At 42.0% G+C, this 22,623-nt stretch overlaps 1 protein-coding gene and 1 long non-coding RNA gene across 3 annotated transcripts in view; both read right to left on the reverse strand.

Moving 5' to 3' along the window:
* The window catches only part of LOC128579422 (rho GTPase-activating protein 15-like), a 159,058-nt gene that overhangs the window by 5,516 nt on the left and 130,919 nt on the right, over positions 1-22,623 (reverse strand). The window lies entirely within an intron of this gene.
* On the reverse strand, positions 19,270-21,849 carry LOC128579423 (uncharacterized). Its single transcript, XR_008378143.1, has 3 exons — positions 21,729-21,849; positions 20,939-21,599; positions 19,270-20,735 (listed from the first exon to the last, which is right to left on the reverse strand). It is a non-coding gene; the product is annotated as an uncharacterized LOC128579423 (long non-coding RNA).

A 22,623-nucleotide genomic window follows, 5' to 3' on the forward strand; every position in this document is an offset into this window, starting at 1 on the left:
GGGGAACTTCTGGGCATAACACTAGGATTAAGGGTGTCATGCACAACACCTGGCCTTTCTTTACTATTTATGTATAGTTCTGAGTCTCTATTCAGAACTCTGTGTCCTCCATCTATGTGTCTATTGTTGTACTAATATCATGCTTTTTTGGTTACTATGGTCTTGCAGTATAATTTGAAGATTGGAAATGTAATGCCTCCAGATGTGGATTGCATTGGCTAGTCGGGCTCTTTTGTGATTCCGTGTGAAAATTAGGATTTTTTTCTCTAATTCTTTCCAAAATGATGTTGGCATTTTAATGGGAATTGTATTGAATCTGTAAGTCATATTTGGGCAATATGACATTTTAGCAATATTGATTCTTCCAGTGTTTTGTCATTCACGTAATCTACAATTTCTTTCATTAGTGTTTTCTAGTTCTTACTTTAGAGATTTTTACTTCCTTGGTTAAATGTATTGCTAGGCATTTTATGTTATTTTGTAGCTATTGTGAATGGTATTGAATTTTTGATGTGATGATCACCTTAGCATTTATTAGTGTATAAAAATGCTACTGATTTGTGTACATTAATTTTGTAACCTGAGATAATTAAATTTATTTATTAATTCTAGGAGTCTTTTGGAGGAGGCTTTACGGTTTTCTAGATTTAAGATCATCTCATTGGCAGCAGGGATAGTGTAACTTTTTTTTTTTTTCTGACTTGAGTGTCCTTTATTTTTTTCTATTACCTGATTTCTCTGGCTGGGACTTCCAGCACTATGTTGAGTAGAAGTGGTGAGAGTGAGCATCGTCCGGTCTCAATTCTTACTGGGAATGCTTTTAACTTTATCTCATTCAGAATAGTGTTTGAATTAAAGGCCATTCACAATCAGAAAGGATTTGGAAGGGGTTTGTCTTGTGAACTAAAATAAAATCTTACGTCCCCCTCCACCAGCAACTAACTGAATGGACCCCCCCCTTGGCCAAGGGGATCCCTTATATTGAGTTGCTAGGCAGCAGAGAGGAAATCTGACATGTCTCATCATGCTCCCTCCTCTTATTAGAGATGCCCTCTGTGACTCACAACAGCCAAAGGCTGTGGAAGACTTACCTGTGCGTCCTCAATATACACAACAAACCAGTTGAGTCTGTCCAGTGCTTTGTCTCCGATTAACAAACCCTTTACCTTAAGCATGTCTTTTTGCTGACTCCTGGTCTTTTAGCCAAAGTCTAACTCTTCCAGACAATTATCAGGTAAAGAATCTTTAAACCCACGTATAAATCTGTGAGCCCCAACCCACCAGATGTCCCAGCTTTTTGTGCCAAACCAATGTATGTTTTCTGCTTATTGATTTATAACTTCACCTGTAATTCCTATCTCCTAAAACCAAACTGCAAACCCATAACTGGGAGTCCACTTGCTCAAGGCTTCCTGGGTGTGGCTCTGGGTCATAGTCTTCAAATTTGGCTCAGCATTAACCTCTTTAAATTATTTTTACAAGTATGGCTTCTTTTCCATTGACATCATATGTAGTTTTTATTATGTTGATGTATGTATTTATTCTGTCTATGCCTATTTTGCTGAGGGTTTTTTATCATTAACACTTGCTGGCGTAGGGTGAGGGGAAATGTGCCCTTTCCCCCCAAAAGGTGGCTGAAAGACCAACTCACAATTAAGGCAGGATAGTAAGAGAAATGTTTATTTCCAAATATCATGCACATGGGGAGAATTAAAGGATTCATCTCCCAATGTTTTAATGATGGCCCGATACCTTTTAAGATGCCTCTTAGAAGGGAGGGGGAGAATGTGGAGTACAGGAGCAGCAGGTGAATGCTAAGAAGGATGAATAGATGGGGGGAAATGAATTGACTTGTAAATTAACCTGAGAGACAGTTATTATGTTTTAAACAATTTGCAGTAGGTCTGCTAGCCTTCAGGGTGAACAAAGAAAGTTAGTTTTGCCCCTTTGATATTTCGATCACATTGGTCAGGTTTTATGTAGATAGAGAAGAAGCCCCTTCCAAATGCTTTCTGATTGTGAATGGCCTTTAATTCAAAATATTCTTTATACAAGTAGTCAATTTTGGAGTGAAATTTCCTTAGCTCCTTCACTGGATTTTAGTGAATGTTCTTACTGTATCTATCGAAATAATCATATGATACTTGTTTTAAATTCTGCCTATGTAGTGAATCACATCTTGATTTGCATATGTTAATCCATCTTTGTATCCCTGGGAGGAAATTCACTTGTCATGGTAAACTATACTTTTCATGTGATCTTGGGTTTGTTTTGCTAGTGTTTTCTTGATTGTTTTTGGATAGATGCTAATCAGGCCCTTAGTTTTCTTTTTGTTGTTGTTGTATTCATTCCTGGCTTTGGTATTAGGTTGGTATTGACTTCATTAAATGAATTAGAGAGGATTTCCTCTTTCTAATCTTATGTAACAGTCTCAGTAGGACAGGTACCAGTTCCTCTTTGTATGTCTGGTAAGAATCACTATGATCTGGTTTTTGGCTTTCTGGGGAGGAAGCATATGTTTTATTACTAATTTATTCTCACTACTTGTTGGTATGTTTAGAATTTCTATTTTTCTACAACTCAGCTTGGGAGGTTGTGTGATTGCAGGAATTTATTCATTTTCTCTAGAATTTTTAGATTGTGTTCACAGAGGTGTTCATAGTAGTCTCAGAAGATCTTTTGCATTTCTATGATATCATGATATAATGTCTCCTTTTACATCTCTGATTGACCTTATTTCAATCATTTTCTTCTTTTCTCAGTTAATCTACCCAGTGGTCTATCAATTCTTTTCTTTTCTTTTTATTTTTTTTGTGTGGTATATCAGTTTTATTTGTCTTTTCAAAGAATCAAATTTTTGTTCTCTTGATCCTTTATATTGTTCTTTTTTGTTTCAATTTTATTTAGTTCTCCTCTGATTTTTTGTTATTTCTTGTCTTCTACCAGCTTGGGGTTTGGTTTGTTTTTATTTTTCTAGAACCCCAATGTGTGACATTAGGTTATTAATTCGTGATATTTCTGTCTTTTATTTATTTATTTTTGGGGGAGACAGAGTCGCAGGCTCTCACCCTGGGTAGAGTGCTGCGGCATCACAGCTCACAGCAACCTCAAACACTTGGGTTTAAGTGATTATCTTGCCTCAGCCTCCAAAGTAGTTGGGACTACAGGCAACCATCACAGTGGCCACTGTTTTTTTGTTGCAGTTGTCATTGTTGTTTGGCAGGCCTGGCTGGATTCAAACCTGCCAGCTTTGGTGTATGTGGATGGCACTCTAGCCGTTGAGCTACAGGCATCAAGCCTATGATATTTCTGTGTTTTAATCGGAAGTATTTAGTGCTATAAACTTCTCTCTGAGCTCTGCTTTTAACTTACCCCAGAGATTTTGTTAGTTCGTCTTTTAATTTAAAAAATGTTTTTTAAATTTTGCACCTTCATTTCATTGTTGATCTCAAAGTTAACTTAGTATTATGCCTTTTAATTTGCATGTATTTGTATGGTTTTGAAAATTTCTTTTAGAATTGATTTCTAGTTTTATTCCACTGTAGTCTGAGACAATTCATAGTATTATTTTGATTTTTATCAATTTTTTGATACTTGTTTAGTGGCCTAACATATGATCTATCTTGGATAATTATGTCCCATGTTCTTATGAGAAGAACATAAATCTATACTTTGGGAGTAAAATATTCTGTAAATGTCTGTTAAGTACACTTGTTCTAGAGTCCTGTCTTATTCAGTGTTTCTTTGCTGTCCAGTTTTGACATTGGAGTGTTGAAGTGCCCCACTATTAATATGTTGTTTGTTTCTTTTCTTAGATCAAGTGGTATTTCTTTTATGAATCTGGGACTCTGGTGTTAGGCGCATGTATATTTAGGATTGTTAGATCTAATTGTTGAATTGATCCCTATATCATTATATAATGGCTATCTTTGTCTTTTTTTTTTTAAAGTTATTCAGTTATTGATTTCAAATCTGTTTTATCTGATCTAAGAGTAGCTACTCCTGCTCACTTTTTTTTTTTTTTTTGAGACAAAGTCTCACTCTATCACCCTGGGTAGGTGCCATGGCATTATAGCATTAGCAACCTCAAACTTTTGCACTTGAGAAATCCTCCTGACTCAGCCCCCTGAGTAGCTGGGATTACCGGCACCCACCACAATTCCTGGCCATTTGTTTTATTTCTTTATAGACAGGGTCTCACTTTTGCTCAGGCTGGTTTCAAAGCCCTGAGCTCAAGCAGTCTACCCGCTTTGGCCTCCCAGAATGTTAAGATTACAGGTGTGAGCTATCACACCAGGCCTCCTGCTCACTTTTGATTTCCATAGCATGGGATATTTTTTTCTCATGCTTTAACCTTGAGTTTATGAGAATCTTTATGAGCTAAATGGTTTTCTTGGAGACATTGGATATTAGGGTTGTGTTTTTTATCTATTCTACTAATCTGTATTGTAGGGGTCATAGCAAAACCTGTCCTTTTCCCTTGATCTGGTTCCCTGAAAGATCAACTCACAATTATGGTACATTAATAATGAGAGAGGATAGCCAAGAAGGGTGAGGTCTACAAGAACAGGTCTTCTCAAGGAGACCACAAAGATACACATGCAGGGTCCTCTCCATGGTGACTCAGCTCTTGGAAATTTGTAAACTTAACTTCCTGAAACTTGGAAATTTCTAAGTTCTGTGAAATCCTGTAGTTCTGTAGGGGTGGGAATAGCATCCCCCGCTTGATTCAAACTAGCCAATGAGAAGGGTACCCATGGGGTGGAACTTTTTGACTGTCAATAAAAAGAGAAAGACCAAGGCAGTCGGGGAGCACGGCCATTTGAAATTCTTCTATGCCGTAAGCTCCCAGCTGGTGAATAAAGCCCTTCCTCTTATAAATGTGGTGTTTGGGTGCTCCTTCTCTCTGTTGGGCCTTGTCTTCCTGCAACATTTTTGGTTCCCTGACCGGGAAGTAAGATCCCCCCGGAGAGAACACGCACCTGGTAGTTGCTGCCAATCCTTTGGACACCCACGTGGGGGCCCCTGATCAGCCTGGGTGACGTGAACCACTGAGCACTCCAGGGAGGCAGTTTGGCCTCCCTGTGTAGACGCCTTAACTAGGCTGAGAAAGGACCCCATTGGCAGGTCTTCAAGGAGTCAAACACCAGGAGGAACTGACATGCGGGAACGGGTACTTACACAGGGAGAAGTGTAAGGCAAGGTATGATCGATCTGGAGGTCCCATTACAGTTTTAGTGGAAAAGGAGCCTGATCAACTCCTTGGGCATTAGATTGTTGACAGGTCTGTTGAGAGGTATGTGAGAGTGTGTGGATGTGGTGTGACTGAAAGAACTCCGAGGGTGGAGTTGGACCTCCCTTCACAGGGCCTAGGGGAGTGTTCGTTTGCCTCCTATGGCTAAGTAGCAGCTGGAGTGGGAAATCGAAGCTGTCCAGGTTAAGAATTGGGTTGGAGGGGGGGAGGAGACAAGATGGCTGACTGAAGCCAGCTTTCCACAGAGGCTCCCGTCCAGTAGGAGAGTTTAAGGACAAAAATTCAGCAAGTAACCTGGTGGATTTGAGCTGCACTAAGAGAGAAGGTTGAAGAACGCACATCAACCCCACTGAGGCAAGCTGCGACCACAAGGACACAAACAAAAGGTACAAAATCCATCACCAAGCAGATGGGAGTCCCCTCCCCCATGAGAACAGCTCGGAGAGCCCCACAAACAATGGGGAAGAGTTCAAAGGTCCTCCCACTACACACCACGGGAGAGACCCTCTAAAAACTTGACCTACCTCCCCTACTAGGGTGTCACGGCGTCCTCCTGCCAGGCATAAAACTGTATAAACTGTATATAGTATCTACCTGGAATTCTGAACTCCCAGCACTCCCCTTCACTCACAGTGAGGTCTGGAGACCAGTCCTGGTCAGCAGAGAGGGTACTGCACCAGAGTGGCAGTTCCCTGAGGCACAGTGTGACAGCTGTCTTCTGGTGACAATACGGCCAGGCATAAAACTGTGTAAAGCTGTGTGTGTTCTCTGCCCGCAACCCCAGGCTCCCAGCGTTCTGCGTGCTCCCCTCTGCTCTCCCTCCAAGGTCTAGAGGCCTGTCCCCCAGGGGTTCAGACTCTTAGGCGATTGCTCAAGGGGTGTAGACAGTGCTGGGCTGTAGCTGGTCAGTGCAGACTCTGGGGTACAGGAGCAGAGAGAGGATGGTTGGCCGGAAGGGAGCTACACAGGAGCAGCAGTTGCCTGAGCCATAAAGCAGCAGCCCTCTTTTGCTAGCAATATGGTTCACTACCAATTATTCTGAAGCCACACCCCCTGTCTCCCTGGGCAACCAGAGACTGTGAGTATAGGATTTGCCTTAGGCAACTCCAACTTGCAAACGGGGGAAACTCCCAGAGTGGGGCTGACGCAGAGGTCTGCTATACTAAACCTAAGATGCACCTGGACCTCAGGGGATCATCAGCCTATAGACAATACAAGAGCAAAGACAAGCTAATTTGGAACTCAATTCAGCTTCTCTTCTGCAGGGGAACCGCAGAGTTGTTCTATTCTGTTCTGTCAGTAACATTAATCAGGGGCGAGTCTGGACCTGAGTGAAAACCCCCCAACCTTCATCAAGCGCCCAAGGTTGTCAGGCCTCACCTCCTTCTGCTAGAGAGAAGCAGAACACAGTGGCCTGGCAGACTTCCTTGTGATTCAGGCAGGTACAAACTCCTGGAGTACCGATTCACTATAGGCAATTGGGTCAGCCAACTGCAGGGCTATCAGTGACTGGGTGTGACAGCGGTGCAAGGTGGGGAAGGAGGCATCAACCTTCCCAGACTGATCTATTGCCTGGGTGGCTCCTCCTGAGTCCACGCAGCACTGGAGAAAGCCACACCAGAGTAGTCACCAGACCCCTGTGATTCAGTTCCCACAGACCTCTTAAACTCTCACCCGAGACAGGTGCAGACTGAGAGAACTGATTTGGACTTTTTGAACTGAACCAATCGCCTGAGGACAAATCAGGTGGCGCCCTGGGTGCACCGTGGTAGGAAGGTTTGACTTTCCTTTTCCAATTGTTTGCTGGTGGGGGTGGGGTGGGGTGACTTAATTGCTGATATTTCTCCGCAGCTGAGACTTCAATCTAGAGTATCTGTTTCACTAGGGTGGAACAGAAACCAACTGAAAACAAGACAGAACCAGTTAGCCCCACCACACCAGACAGGGTCTCAGTTTCTCAGGCCACAACACTGTACAGGCCCTCAACAAAGCCCCAGGGGGGAAAAATCAAAGGGAGTAAAACAACCATGGGGCAGAATCAGCAGAAAAACTCTGGTAACATGAATAACCAGAATAGATCAAACCGCCCCCCCCAAGGAAAGATATGGCAGATGTAATTGAAGATCCTATTCATAAACAACTGGCTGAGATGTCAGAAATCGAATTCAGAATTTGGATTGCAGACAAGATTAACAAAGTGGAATTGGGAATTCGAGGAGAAAATCAAAAGTTGTCTCAAGAATTTAAGACAAAACCACCAAAGACTTAGACACACTGAAGCAATAAATTGCAGCCCTCAAAGATATGAAAAATACAGTAGAATCCCTCAGCAACAGAATGGAGCAAGGAGAAAAAAAAATTTCTGACATTAAAGATAAAGCCTTTATACGCTCCCAAACTCTCAAAGAGGAAGAGAAATGGAGAGCAAAAATGGATCATTCTCTCCGAGAGCTCTGGGATAATTCAAAGAAAGTGAATATCCGAAATTTGGAGTTCCAGAAACAGATGAAGTGGCCTCGCTGGGCACAGAGGCCCTTCTGCATGAAATTATGAAAGAGAATTTTCCAGACATACCAAGAGATTCTGAAATTCAGATAGGAGACAGCTTCAGAACCCCAGCATGACTCAACTCCAATAAGACATCCCCCAAGCGTATCATAATTAACTTCACTAAAGTTAATATGAAGGAGAAAATCCTCAAAGCTGCCAGGAGAAAGAAAACCATTACCTTGAAAGGGAAGAATATTAGAATGACTGCAGATCTCTCTGCTGAAACTTTTTAAGCCAGAAGAAGGTGGTCACTGACTTTTAATCTCCTAAAGCAAAATAACTTTCAATCCCGGATCTTGTATCCAGCTAAACTGAGTTTCATTTATGACGGAGAAATTAAATACTTGAATGACAGTCATATGTTGAAGAAATTTGCCATAACAAAACCAGCTCTTCACGATATTCTCAGACCTATCTTCCATAATGCCTAACCCAATCCTATACCACAAAAGTAAACTCACTCAGAAACTTCGGATCAAATTCCAATTTCCACACTGGCAAAAGGATTAAAAGTGCCCACTGGACTTTTGAAAAACTCGATACCCAAAACTTCACCAGACTTATCAATATTCTCCATTAATGTGAACAGCTTAAACTGTCCTCTAAAGAGGCATAGGTTAGCTGACTGGATACAAAAACTCAGGCCAGATATTTGTTGCATACAAGAGTCACATCTTAACCTAAAAGACAAATACAGACTCAGGGTGAAAGGATGATCATCCATATTTCAGGCAAATGGTAATCAGAAAAAAGCAGGTGTTGCAATTTTATTTGCAGATACAATAGGCTTTAAATCAACAAAAGTAAGGAAGGACAAGAATGGTCACTTCATATTTGTTAAGGGTAATACTCAATATGATGAGATATCAATTATTAATATCTATGCACCCAACCAGAATGCATCTCAATTTATAAGAGAAAATCTAACAGACATGAGCAACTTTATTTCCTCCAGCTCCAAAATAGTCAGAGATTTCAACACTTCTTTGGCAGTGTTGGATTGATCCTCCAACAAGAAGCTGAGCAAAGAAATCTTAGATTTAAACCTAACCATCCAACATTTGGATTTAGCAGACATCTACAAAACATTTCATCCCAACAAAACTGAATACGCATACTTCTCATCAGCCCATGGAACTTACTCCAAAATCAATCACATCTTAGGTCACAAGTCTAACCTCAGTAATTTAAAGGAATAGAAATTATTCCATGCTTCTTCTCGGACCACCATGGAATAAAACTTGAGCTGAGTAACAACAGGAATCTGCATACTGATACAAAAACATGGAAGTTAAATAGCCTTATGTTGAATGATAGCTGGATCAGAGATGAGATTAAGAAAGAAATCGCCGGACAGCGCCTGTGGCTCAGTCGGTAGGACGCCGGCCCCATAAAACGAGGGTGGCGGGTTCAAACCTGGCCCTGGCCAAACTGCAACCAAAAAATAGCCGGGCGTTGTGGCCGGCGCCTGTAGTCCCACCTACTCGGGAGGCTGAGGCAAGGGAATCGCTTAAGCCCAGAAGTTGGAGGTTGCTGTGAGCTGTGTGAAGCCACAGCACTCTATGGAGGGCCATAAAGTGAGACTCTGTCTCTAAGAAAAAAAAAAAAATGAAAGTAATCGCCAATTTTTTGGAATGAAACAACGATGAAGACACGAACTATCAGAACCTCCGGGACACCGCAAAAGCAGTTCTAAGATGGAAATTTATAGCACTGCAAGCCTTCCTCAAGAGAACAGAAAGAGAGGCAACTTAATGGGACATCTCAAGTAACTGGAAAAGGAAGAACATTCCAACCCCAAACCCAGTAGAAGAAAAGAAATAACCAAAATTAGAGCAGAATTAAATGAAATTGAAAACAAAAGGATGATACAACAGATAAATAATTCAAAAGCTGGTTTTTCGAAAAGGTCAATAAAATAGATAAACCTTTGGCCAACCTAATCAGGAAAAAAAAGTGTAAAATCTCTAATTTCATCAATCAGAAACAGCAAAGATGAAACAGACTCCTTAGAAATAAAAAAAAAATCCCTAATGAATATTGCAAGAAACTGTATTCTCAGAAACATGAAAATCTGAAGGAGATTGACCGATACTTGTAAGCACGTCACATTCCAACACTTAGCCAGAATCAAGTGGAAATGTTGAACAGGCCCATATCAAGTTCGGAAATAGTATCAACCACACAAAACCTCCCTAAAAAGACAAGCCCGGGGCCAGATGGTTTCATGTCAGAATTCTACCAAACTTTTAAAGAGGAATTAGTACCTATATTACTCAACCTCTTCCAAAACGTAGAAAAAGAAGGAAGACTACCTAACACGTTCTATGAAGCAAACATCACCCTGATCCCCAAACCAGGAAAAGACCCAACAAGAAAAGAAAATTACAGACCGATATCACTAATGAATATGGATGCAAAAATATTCAACAAGATCCTAACAAACAGAATCCAACAACACATCAAACAAATTATACATCATGACCAAGTTGGTTTTCTCCCAGGGTCTCAAGCCTGGTTCAATATACGTAAATCTATAAATGTAATCCAGCACATAAATAAATTAAAAAACAAAGACCATATGATTCTCTCAATCGATGCAGAAAAAGATTTTGATAATATCCAGCATCCCTTCATGACCAGAACACTTAAGAAAATCTGTGTAGAAGGGACATTTCTTAAACTGAGAGACCATCTACAGCAAACCCACAGCCAATATCATATTGAATGCAGGTAAATTGGAATCATTTCCACTCAGATCAGGAATCAGACAAGGCTGCCCATTATGTCCATTGCTTTTAAACATTGTAATGGAAGTTTTAGCCACCACCATTAGGGAAGAAAAGGCGATCAAGAGTATCCATATAGGGTCAGAAGAGATCAAACTTTCGCTCTTCACAGATGATATGATAGTATATCTGGAAAACACTAGGGACTCTACTACAAAACTCTTAGAAGTGATCAAGGAATATAGCAGCGTCTCAGGCTTCAAAATCAACATTCATAAATCGGTAGCCTTTATACATACCAACAATAGTCAAGTTGAAAAAACAGTTAAGGACTCTATCCCATTCACAGTAGTCCCAAAGAAGATGAAATATTTGGGAATTTATCTAACAAAGGATGTGAAAGATCTCTATAAAGAAAACTATGAAACTCTGAGAAAAGAAATAGCCGAAAATATTAACAAATGGAAAAACATACCATGCTCACGGCTGGGAAGAATCAACATAGTTAATATGTCCATACTTCCCAAAGCAACATAAAATTTCAATGCAATCCCTATTAAAGCTCTACTGTCATACTTTAAAGATCTGGAAAAAACAATACTTCGTTTTATATGGAATCAGAAAAAACCTCGAATAGCCAAGACATTACTCAGAAATAAAAACAAAGCAGGAGGAATTATGCTACCAGACCTCAGACTACACTACAAATCAATAGTGATCAAAACAGCATGGTATTGGCACAAAAACAAAGAAGTAGATGTCTGGAAAAGAACAGAGAACCAAGAGATGAACCCAGCTACTTACCGTTATTTAATCTTTGACAAGCCAATTAAAAATATTCAGTGGGGAAAAGGTTTCCTATTTAACAAATGGTGCTGGGTGAACTGGCTGGCAACCTGTAGAAGACTGAAACTGGACCCACACCTTTCACCATTAACTAAGATAGACTCTCACTGGATTAAAGATTTAAACTTAAGACATGAAACTATAAAGATACTAGAGGAGAGTGCAGGGAAAACCCTTGAAGATATAGGTCTGGGCGAGTATTTTATGAGGAGGACCCCCCCGGGCAATTGAAGCAGCTTCAAAAATACACTACTGGGACTTGATCAAACAAAAAAGCTTCTGCACAGCCAAGAACACAGTAAGTAAGGCAAGCAAACAGCCCTCAGAATGGGAGAAGATATTTGCAGGTTATGTCTCCAACAAAGATTTAACAACCAGAATCCACAGAGAACTCAAACACATTATCAAGAATAGAACAAGGGATCCCATCGCAGGCTGGGCAAGGGATTTGAAGAGAAACTTCTCTGAAGAAGACAGGCGCGCGGCCTTCAGACATATGAAAAAATGCTCATCATCTTTAATCATCAGAGAAATGCAAATCAAAACTACTTTGAGATACCATCTAACTCCAGTGAGACTAGCCTATATCACAAAATCCCAAGACCAGAGATGTTGGCGCGGATGTGGAGAAAAGGGAATATTTTTGCACTGCTGGTAGGAATGCAAATTAATACATTCCTTTTGGAAAGAGATATGGAGAACACTTAGAGATCTAAAAACAGATCTGCCATTCGATCCTGTAATCCCTCTACTGGGCATATACCCAGAAGACCAAAAATCACATCATAACAAAGATATTTGTACCAGAATGTTTATTGCAGCCCAATTCATATTTGCTAAGTCATGGAAGAAGCCCAAATAACCCATCGATCCACGAGTGGATTAATAAATTGTGGTATATGTACACCATGGAATATTATGGAGCCTTAAAGAAAGATGGAGACTTTACCTCTTTCATGTTTACATGGATGGAGCTAGAACATATTCTTCTTAGTAAAGTATCTCAAGAATGGAAGAAAAAGTACTCAATGTACTCAGCCCTACTATGAAACTAATTTAGGGTTTTCACATGAAAGCTATAACCCAGTTACAACCTAAGAATAGGGGGAAGGAGGATAGGGAGAGGAGGGAGGAGGGAGGGGAGAGGGGGGTAGAGGGAAGGGTATTGGTGGGATTACACCAGCGGTGCATCTTACAAGGGTATATGTGAAACTTGGTAAATGGTCTGTGAAGCTAGTGAATGATGCCCCATGATTATATTGATGTACACAGCTATGATTTAATAAAAGAAAAAAGAATTGGGTTGGAATTGTGTGCATGTGAGTGCTTTGAGAACGACCGAGATGGGTAACAATAGGTGGGGTTCACCCCCCCTCCATTCATGGGGTGAAACAAATGTGTGAGTGTGCCTTTCTTTCCTGCTCCAACTTTGCCTCCTGGCTATTATGAGAGAAACTGGAAGTTCCAGGTTTTCTGCTTTCTGTCTTTGGTGGTGACTTGAACAATCTTCCTGACTTGGCCATGTGGGACTTGGGGGGGGGGGTATGAAAAGACATTAGAAAGAATGTTGTTGTATTTTTGTTACCGGAATTTCTTCAGTGAGTGTTTGGTCTCAGTAATTTGAGAATTGTGCCAGCGGGCCACAGATCAGTGATAAAATGGCATTTTGTTGGACTGAGGGGCACGCAGTGAGAGTGGAGAGTGCCAGAGCTATTGGCAGAGGGGTTGGGCCTTGAAAAGTGTTGTGGTTTAGGCAGTCCAGTGAGCTCTGGATGGCCCTTGGAAATATGGGGAAGAGAGTGTAAATTTCATGCTGAATGAGGCTGTATCCATATAAGCAACAGGTTTCCAAGGTGAACAGCCTCTGGAAGTGGGGAGGAGGCCCAGGTTGGAGGTTCCCTGCATAAGTCCTTTTTCTAGGGGTAAATAATTATCTCTGAGAGATATTTTGTCCAGGACTTGGTAGATGGAAAAATAACTTTACAAACTGAAAGGGTGTTCTATCAAATGAATCAATGCAGCGCCTCACCCTGGGCAAGGTTATTAGGTCTTTGTTGCAGTTTTTGTCTGGAGAGGGGATTAAGGTGTGTGCTCCTTAGGGTGGAGCCTTCCAAAAGATTTCGGCTGCTTTGTTTATGACCTTGCTGGGGCTCGGAGGGTTTGTGCCTGGAGATGGGAGTCTGATGTCTAAGCTCACCTGAGCCTGAAAAATGGGGGTTCCCTTTCCAGAGTGGGAAAATCCTGTATCAATATTATATCTCATAAAATGTCTCTCATTTGTAAAATGTAATAATTTGGTTGTTTAAATTGTTGTGGAAACTGAATCTTTGTCAAAGAATAAGATTCTCGCCTTTTAAACCTTCTAGTTATCAGTTTGGCCGAGTGAATGGGTGACTTCATGGTAAACTGGGATCCTGTTTTGTGGGAAGTGAGTTTTTGAGTAAGAGAAATTAAACAGAAAGGAGAATGGCATTGTGTAAAGAAAGAATCTTGTGTGATAAAATTTGCACTGAAAACAGAATGGTTGTATAAGAAAGTGAAAGGCAGGGAAAAAGTTAAAGAAAGTTTAGAATGTTTGTAAGTGGTCTGTGTAGGTTAAATGAAGCTCATAAAAGAGAATTTGTGAAAGAATTTACATATGATCCAGTTGACTATTTATTTCCTTTAAAATCTTTTGGCTTGTAATTTTCTTTAAACAAATGTTTTAGGCCTTTGATATTTGACAAAACTTTCAAAATAAAAACTCTAAATCTGGGGCTTGGAGCCCAAAGGGCAGTGGTTGCAACGCTGGCCACATGCACTGAGACTGGTGGGTTCAAACTTGGCCAAGGCCAACAGCAAAAAAAAAACGCAACTTTAAATTTAGTCTTCTTGAAATATTAAGACCACTGAAAGTCATGGGAAAACAAATTAAACTTATTTGATTTATTCAAAATATATAGGAAACATTGTCAAATATGAAATGGTGATTAATTTTATGTAGGTTATGGTTATATATATGTTCCAATATTATAAAGCATGGGTCTGTCCTAATGTATAAGACATTGGTCTGTCCTAACATATATTGTTGGTAATAATTTTAATTCATCTAAAAAAGAAAGTATTTTTTATGTAACTGGCTGAGTCCAAAGTTTATCCTAAAAAGAAAAAAAAAATATTAAGAGAGGCTGACAAATTCTCTCAAATTCAAATTCCTGATGTCTTTGGAAATTGAATACCGCCAGACTAAAAAGCAGATTTTTAGAACGTTCATTGGAAAGTTAACATGTCTATGAGTATTGCTAACCTAACTCAACAGAATAGAAATCGGTTAAGCGGATCTGGGCTAGTTTGAAATGGCTTTTTGGTCAAAATATTGTTGATTCTTTCTGTGTTCTGTTTTCCAGAAGTCAAGAAATAATTTTCTGTCTTTTGAGCTATTTGTAGTTTTTCAAGCAATGTGTGTACTTATGAGCAGAGTTTGAAACATGTATTTTTCTCTCTCCTTGTTTTCTCTGGAATTTGCAAGCCATTTGTATGTATTCTTAATTTCTGACAATACAGTTATTTTCATAAGTTCAATAAGAATCTGTTTTGTTCTATATGACATGATGAAGGCACTCATTATTTTACCAAGGCTTTGGCTGGAATAGCATTTCCAGAGGTGTCCAGACTGCATTAAAGAATTAAGGTTGACTTTATAAGGCCAATAAAAAAAGCCCTTTGGAAAACTGGCCAGATACCCATCAGTAACATTTCCTGATCTCTGGTAAGTAATGAAGGTCGCTTGCTGACGGGTCCAGGAATCGAAATGTGCTTGGGGACCTCAAGAGAAGAGGGATTTACCCAATACATACAGGTATCTAATGGCACAGATAAAACTTGGGCTCTGAAAGGCTTTCAAAAAGTCCAGCCTGACATTCCTTATAAAAGGTTCCAGCAAAGCCAATTTTAAAGGAAAGAAGAGCCTAGATGGCTAATAATTAATTATTCTTACTGCACTTTATGGAAATAATCAGACCCCATATACTGAAGGTACAGTTTATTTTGGCAAATAAGTTAGTTCTACTATAATTTGCCTTTAGTAAAGAGAGAAATTGGAGAGAGAAAAATAGTTTAAAAGGAGAAAAAAGAGGCTGTGGTCCACCTGTATTTAGATCCCAGCCTTGTCTGTACTGTCAACTTATAAAATGAGACATACTCTGTTGAATCTACTGTCAGCAGAAGCCAAGCGGCCCATTTGTCTGGACTTAAAAGATGTATCTTTCAGTATAAGGCTGGCTCTGGGAAGCCAGAGGCTGTTTTCTTTCCAGTGGGAGAGACCAGACATGGAAACAGTGCACATGGACCAGGTTGCCACAGGGGTTCAAAACACCCACGATTTTTGGAGAAGCGCTGGCTTGTGACCTCCAGAAATTCCAAGCTGAGGAATTAGAATGTGTGCTGTTCCAATATGTCGATGACCTCCTTTCAGGACACCCTACCCAGGAGGGCTGCACCCAAGGCATGGACTATCTTTTATGACATCTAGAGGTATGTGGCTATAAAGTATCCAAATGGAAGGCCCAGATTTGCCGGCAGCAAATACGTTATCTAAGATTTACTGTCAAGCAGGGGTAGAGGTATCTAGGCACAAAATGGAGGCAGGTCATTAATTGCCTCCTCAGCCCCATGAGCCAAAAGCAGGTTTGGAAATTCTTAGGCCCGGTCGGCTTCTGTCATATTTGAATCCCCAACATTGTTGTCTTAGCTAAGCCCTTGTATGACGCAACTAAAGAAGAGAAGGAAGAGCCCTTGGAGTGGGAAGGAGAACAGGAATGTGCCTTCTCCCAGCTAAAGGTGAGGCTGATGGCTGCACCTGCATTGGGACTGCCAGACTTGGCCAAACCCTTTACTCTGTATGTCTCAGAGAGATAAAATGGCTGTGGGTGTGTTAACCCAGCTGGTTGGGTCCTGGCCAAGGCCTGTAGCTTACCTCTCTAAGCAGTTGGATGGAGTGGTAAAAGGATGGTCACCATGCTTACGGGCTCTACCCGCTACTGCTCTCCTTGTGCAAGAAGCTGACAAGCTGACTCTAGGACAGGATCTGAGTGAAAGTACCCCACTCTGTGGTCAATTTAATGGACACTAAGGGACATTTTTGGCTCTCTAATGCAACACTCTGAAACAAGCCACGCTCCTTCCAGTCAGTGAAAGAGAGACTGAGCGTAACCTTACGGAAGTTATAGATAATGTGTACTCTAGCAGACCTGACTTGCGTGACCAGCCCTGGACAGATGCAGATTGGGACTTGTATGCAGATGGAAGCAGTTACATGACGGTGCAAGGTGAGTGGAGGGCTGGGTATGCAGCGGTTACCTTAACAGAGACTAAGCCCCTACCCCAAGGAACATTGGCTCAGAAGGCTGAGTTCATTGCCTTGACTGGAGCCTTAGAACTAAGTCAAGGGAAAAATTTGAATGCTTTTCTGACTCTCCAAGTACGCAGGGCATTGTACAAGGAGAAGGGACTATTAAATTCTGGGGAAAAAGGACATTATGTATCAGTAAGAAATGCTCCAATCGCGAGAGGCAGTATGGAATCCCCAAAAAGTGGCAGTTATGCACTGTTGTGGACATCAAAGAAATGCTTCCATCATCACTAAAGGGACACTGGGTTTAGTACTGAGGCAAAAAGGGCTGCCTCCCAGCCATACCAGGTGTCGCAAGTGGCTCCCCTCATCCCATGGGTCCCGGAACTCACTCTATCTACTCCAGGGAGGAGAGGGAATGTTTGGCAGCAGAAGGGAGCCAGGAAGCAGAGGGACAATGAATAAAGATGCCAGATGGACAAGTAGCAGTCCCCCAGATTCTAGGAGCCACCGTGGTGACAAGAGTGTTTGATAAATTTGCTGAGCCAGTACTTCTACATCTCCCACCTGGCATCCCTGGCCAAAACTGTCAGTCTACAGTGTATCACCAGCAGCCAGTTCAACGCGTGCCAAGGACTAACAGTACCCCGAGGAATCCACTCGTATGGAGCAACGCCCTTCAAGGACTTCCAGGTAGACCTTACTGAAATGCCCAGGTTTAGAGGGAACAAGTACTGGCTGGTGATGGTCTAGCAGACTTGGAATAGGTAAAAGCCTTTCCCACTGGGATAAAAAGGACTCCTAAAGTAGTAAAGTATTACCCGGAGAAATCATCCCATGGTTTAAGTTACCACTCTGTTTAAAAGTTGATAATGGGCTAGCCTTCATAACAGAACTAGTGCAAATAATAAGCTAAAGCTTTAAATAATTTATAGGCCTCAAAGCTTATACAGGATAAAGTGTATGAACAGGACCATAAAAGCAGAAATTGGTAAACTCTGCTAGGAAGCAAAGCTTAACTGGATGCAGGCCTTGCCACTGGTGTTGTTCAAAGAGGTCTCTGTCAATTCTCTGCAATTTAGCAGGAACTCCTAAAAGAACTAGAAAAGTCTGAACTGAATAGATAAAAACCCTAGAAAGAGTAACAAGGAAAATCTCCACTGGGATAATTAACTGTGTTCTGTTTAGTCTTTTCTGTCTGTACATCCTTTCTCTCTGGAGGATCAAGGGGACCCAGTCTAGGTCTGGAATCAGAACCTGGTCCCCCTGAAACCAAGGTAGAAAGAACTTTACACCATCATCCTGACCACATGCACAGCAGTAAAGGTGAAAGAAATACCTGGAATCATCATAGCTGGCTGACTAGGGCTTCACTGCTTCTTGGAAAGTAAAGGTAACTTTTGAAACAATCAACATGCCATGCTCCAGCCACATACTGGGAGCTGGCTGGTCAATGCACAGCTGAAGCTTGAGGAAACTCCTCAAGGGACTTTTTGGACTTTGAACTTTGGAAAAGTGGGGGAATGTCACAGGGAAACGTAAAAACTCATATATATATTAGCCCACCACCATGGTACTATTAAGGCCCGAGTAGAGAACCCAAGAAGAGTCACAGTCCCTAAAACCTCAGTGCTGAAAAGTAACTAATCTTGGCACCTGCAGAAACAAGCTGATAGTGAGACCTCAAATTAAAATATCTTGGAATCTCAAAAGAGGGGAATGAGAGAGGATAGCCGCGAAGGGTGAGGTCTAGAAGAACAGGTCTTCTCAAGGAGACCACCAGGATACATATGCAGGGTCTGCTCCACGGTGACTCAGCTCTTGGGAATTTATAAACTTAACTTCCTGAAACTTGGAAATTTCTAAGTTCTGTGAAATCCTGTAGTTCTGTAAGGGTGGAATAGCATCTCCCGCTTGATTCAAACTGGCCAATGAGAAGGGTACCTGTGGGGTGGAACTTTTTGACTGTCAATAAAAAGAGAAAGACCAAGGCAGTCAGGGAGCACGGCTGTTTGGAATTCTTCTATAAGCTCCCAGCTGGTGAATAAAGCCCTTCCTCTTATAAATGTGGTGTTTGGGTGCTCTTTCTCTCCTTTGGGCCTTGTCTTTCTGCAACCATAAGAGAAAGGTTATTTCCAAATACCACGTGAATGGGGGGAAGCATAAGAATGAGTACCCAAAGTCTCAGTGATGGTCAGTGACTTTTAAAGATGCTTTTTAGAAAGAAGAGAGGAGAGAAACTGGAAAGTATACATGTATCAAGTGGTTGCTATGGCGGGAGAGTGTAGATGAGTGGAAACAGATTGATTTGTAAACTAATGTGAGACAGGTATTGAGCTTCAAATGACCCTGGAGCCAGATCTATTAGCATGTGATAAGGAGGCCAGCAGCCTTTTCTGATTTTAAATCAGGGTACTTGGGTTTTATAGAGGGGAGGCCAGTGCTTTCTGATCATGAATTGCCTTTTAATTCATTTATATATATATATATATATATATATATATATATATATATATATATATACCAAGGAATTATATTTGAGGGTGAAATTTCCTTAGCTCCTTCATTTCTCTGGTCTGGAACTTCCCTAGAAGTTTCAAACATTAAGAGCTGAGGTGGTAAATGTAGAGAGAGAGAAAGCAGGTTAGCAATTTAGTAATAAGATAAGATGTTTGATAAGACATATAATAGTATAAATTAGAGGTGGCACCCATACCTGCCTTGGGTAAGGCACCGGACACATACATTGAGGCTGGTAAGTTTGAACCCAGCCTGGCTGGCTAAGGTAACAATGACAATTGTGACAACAAAAACAACAAAAATAGCCAGGCATTGTGGTGGGCACCTGTAGTCCCAGCTACTTGGGAGACTGAGGCAAGAGAATTGCTTCAGCCCAAGATTTTGAGGCTGCTGTGATCTGTTATGCCACAACACTCTACCAAGGGTGACATAGTGAGACTCTGTCTCAAAAAAAAAGAGACTATAAATTAGGATGAGAATGAATAAGCAGAAAAGAACAGATCTAAGCACATTTCCTCATACCCCCATTAAACCAGTCTCCCATTCCTGGGAAAAGGTCAGTTCAATAGAATGGTTTCACTTCATTAATTTGATGAAGAATGTTTATCTTGTTCTTTAAGAGATGTAGATCAGTCTCTGTTTTCCCTGACTGATTTATGCAAAAACAACATTTTCCCCCAAATAACAGCACAAGCTCTTCTTTGTTGAGCTATCAAAGCATCCAGGATGTGGTGATTTTGAATTACAACAGATGCTAGGCTGTTAATCTCTGCTTGAAGTGTTCCCAATGCCCACATGGTGATGTTTAGCTCTTATTCTATTACCATGGAGAGATTTATGACTGCACTTTCAATTCTGTTAAGTTCCAAATGCTGAATAAAGGATCCTGAGCATTGAAAAGAACTTTGAGTTATGATATACAAGGGGATTTTTTATAATGTCACATTTTGTATGTTCATAAGGTACAACCTTATGAGCAACAGAGCCCAAGATTGTAATTTGACTGGAATTTAAAGTGGAATACTTGGTAATAGAGCGTGTCAGATAGCCAAGACTATAGCATCCTAACCATTTGAGTGGGAACCATTTGTATACCTTATTACCACACAAGATAAAAAGACCAGTATTATTTATAGACAGTCAGGTTAGAACCTGTGACCTTCCAGCCTGGGGATTGTCATGTCTTGTCCTCTTCACTGGCATATTCACATATCAGGTTGTTATGTGTCCCTGAGCAAAAGATATCTCCACAGTTTTTACAGACCAGTTGTCTCACCAGCAGGTGAAGTCGTATGTTGCTTCTTCTCTGGCTGTGGATACCACATATTATCATTCATGCTTTTTCCAGATTGGTTCCACCAGGCACTGACATCAGCAGGGATGAAAATGAATTCAGGTTGCTTTGCATGGTCTAGATCTTGGCATAAACAGCAATCAGGTTGATTAGTTAGTGTGGCCAGGGTTTGAAAGACTGGTGCAAAGGGGTGCTGGGTCAGCACTTGACCTGCTGAAAAAATAGTAAGTGTTAGTAAGAGTAAGTCATAGTTTGAAAGAAGAGTCATAGTGTAAGATAAAATGAAAAAAGAGAACGGGATAGATTGAGGCAATCTTCACTCAGCTTCTAATGTGTTATTTCTGAAAGTGGAGGGGGATGTTTAAAGAAAAGAGTGTTTAAAAGTGACTTTTTCTTTTTTTGAGACATAGTCTTACTTTATTCCCCTTGGTAGATTGCCTCGGCATCACAGCTCACAGCACTTCCAACTCCTGGGCTTAGGTGATTCTCTTGCATCAGCCTCCCAAGTGGCTGGGACTAGAGGTGTCTGCGACCACACCCAGCTATTATTTGTTGCAGTTTGGTTGGGGCAGGGCTCAAACCTGCCATCCTCAGTGTATGGGGCTGGTGCACTACCCAAGGAGCCTAACTAATTAGAATATAAGGCAGTTAGCTGTAGCTGCATAACAAATAACCACAGAACACAGGGATATTGAACAATGAATATTTCTTGTGCATCAGCAGGCTTCCTAGGAGATGTGCTCTCATCTGGCCTTGGCTAGGGCAGCTCAGTGTCACAAATCCCTCATCCTACACAGACTAGATGGCTGGACCCCATATGTCTTCCCAGGGATGACAGAAAGTCAAGGTCAGTAGGCCAAATGATACCTTCACAGCAGCTTGCATTTTGGCTGATTTCCTATTGACCAAAGCCAGACACATGCTGAGCTCGGGGTTGGAAGATTACACCCACCTGCTGAGTAGTAGAGCAGTGCAAAGTTGCATGGCTGAGATGGTGGATACCAACAAGGGTGAAGAATCAGGCCATTAATTTCATCATAGTCTGAGTAGTGTGTATGCCCTCTTGTAGTACCCATGCTGTCAACACCAGCATCACATGTGGAAAAGATGGACAACATTGCACATATACAGGCCGAGAGCGAGTGTCAGGGCCGTCCCGGGTGTTTCTCCTCCACTACTGCTCCACCTCCTGCCCTCCTGCTCTACCTGGTGCTGCCTGTAGGTGCTCAGGTCAGGCTGGTCATGGAGGCTCCTGATGCTGGAACTCAGAACGCGCTGCTCAGAACACGGAACGTCAGCGAACACACTGATCCCTTCACCTTGGCAAAGTCTGTAGTCAACACAAACCTCCCAGAGTAGGTAGGTCCTTCCTATTCGAAGGACCTGACTCTGCTGAACTGCCCTCATGGGCAGTTATCTGGACAAATCTGGCCCGCAGCAGCCTGCGCCAGCTCAGGAGGGCGGGGACCCGCAGGAGAGGCCTGACCGCAGCCCACCCGCCCAGCCCTCACCTCCCGCCCAGCCCTCACCTCCAGCCCGGGTGGCCCATCCTGTCCGCCATGTTTACCCCTTGCTCCCCACTCCTCTGCTCCCGGCCTCCAGGAGGCCTTGCCACAGGGACGGTGGGATGTCCTCAAGGCACTCCATGATGGTACCTCGAAGATGGGATCCCCTTCGACAGCCCGGGTATTCCCATGTGGGGGTACTTCCCAGGGTGTGCTGGGATGGCTTCCCCAAGAAGAAGACCCGGCTACCTGTTCATCATTTCCGGTGGGTGGGCCGCCCGGGGACTGTGAGGATCCCCCCTCTTGACAGAAAATGGACTCGTTCTGCAGGACGGGAGCAGGTGATCAGCTCAGCACTGTCCTCACTATCACGCGACGTCTCAGACCCAAGTGCCCTCAAAGACAGGATGGAAAATACAGTGAGGGGGGAAGACCAAATATTTGCTGATGGCCAGAAAAATACAAGAAGTTGCCATGACAGCAGTGGGACTGGACCTTCAGCCCTTGAGCCCCTGGTGGCCAAAGGAGTCCGGGCTCCTTTGCTGCCTAAGCCTGAGCGTCTGAAGAAAGGTCCCGATTCCCAGAGCTCAGAGGAC

This window comes from Nycticebus coucang, unplaced genomic scaffold (genome assembly GCF_027406575.1).
Source record: "Nycticebus coucang isolate mNycCou1 unplaced genomic scaffold, mNycCou1.pri scaffold_53, whole genome shotgun sequence".
Taxonomy (NCBI): domain Eukaryota; kingdom Metazoa; phylum Chordata; class Mammalia; order Primates; family Lorisidae; genus Nycticebus; species Nycticebus coucang.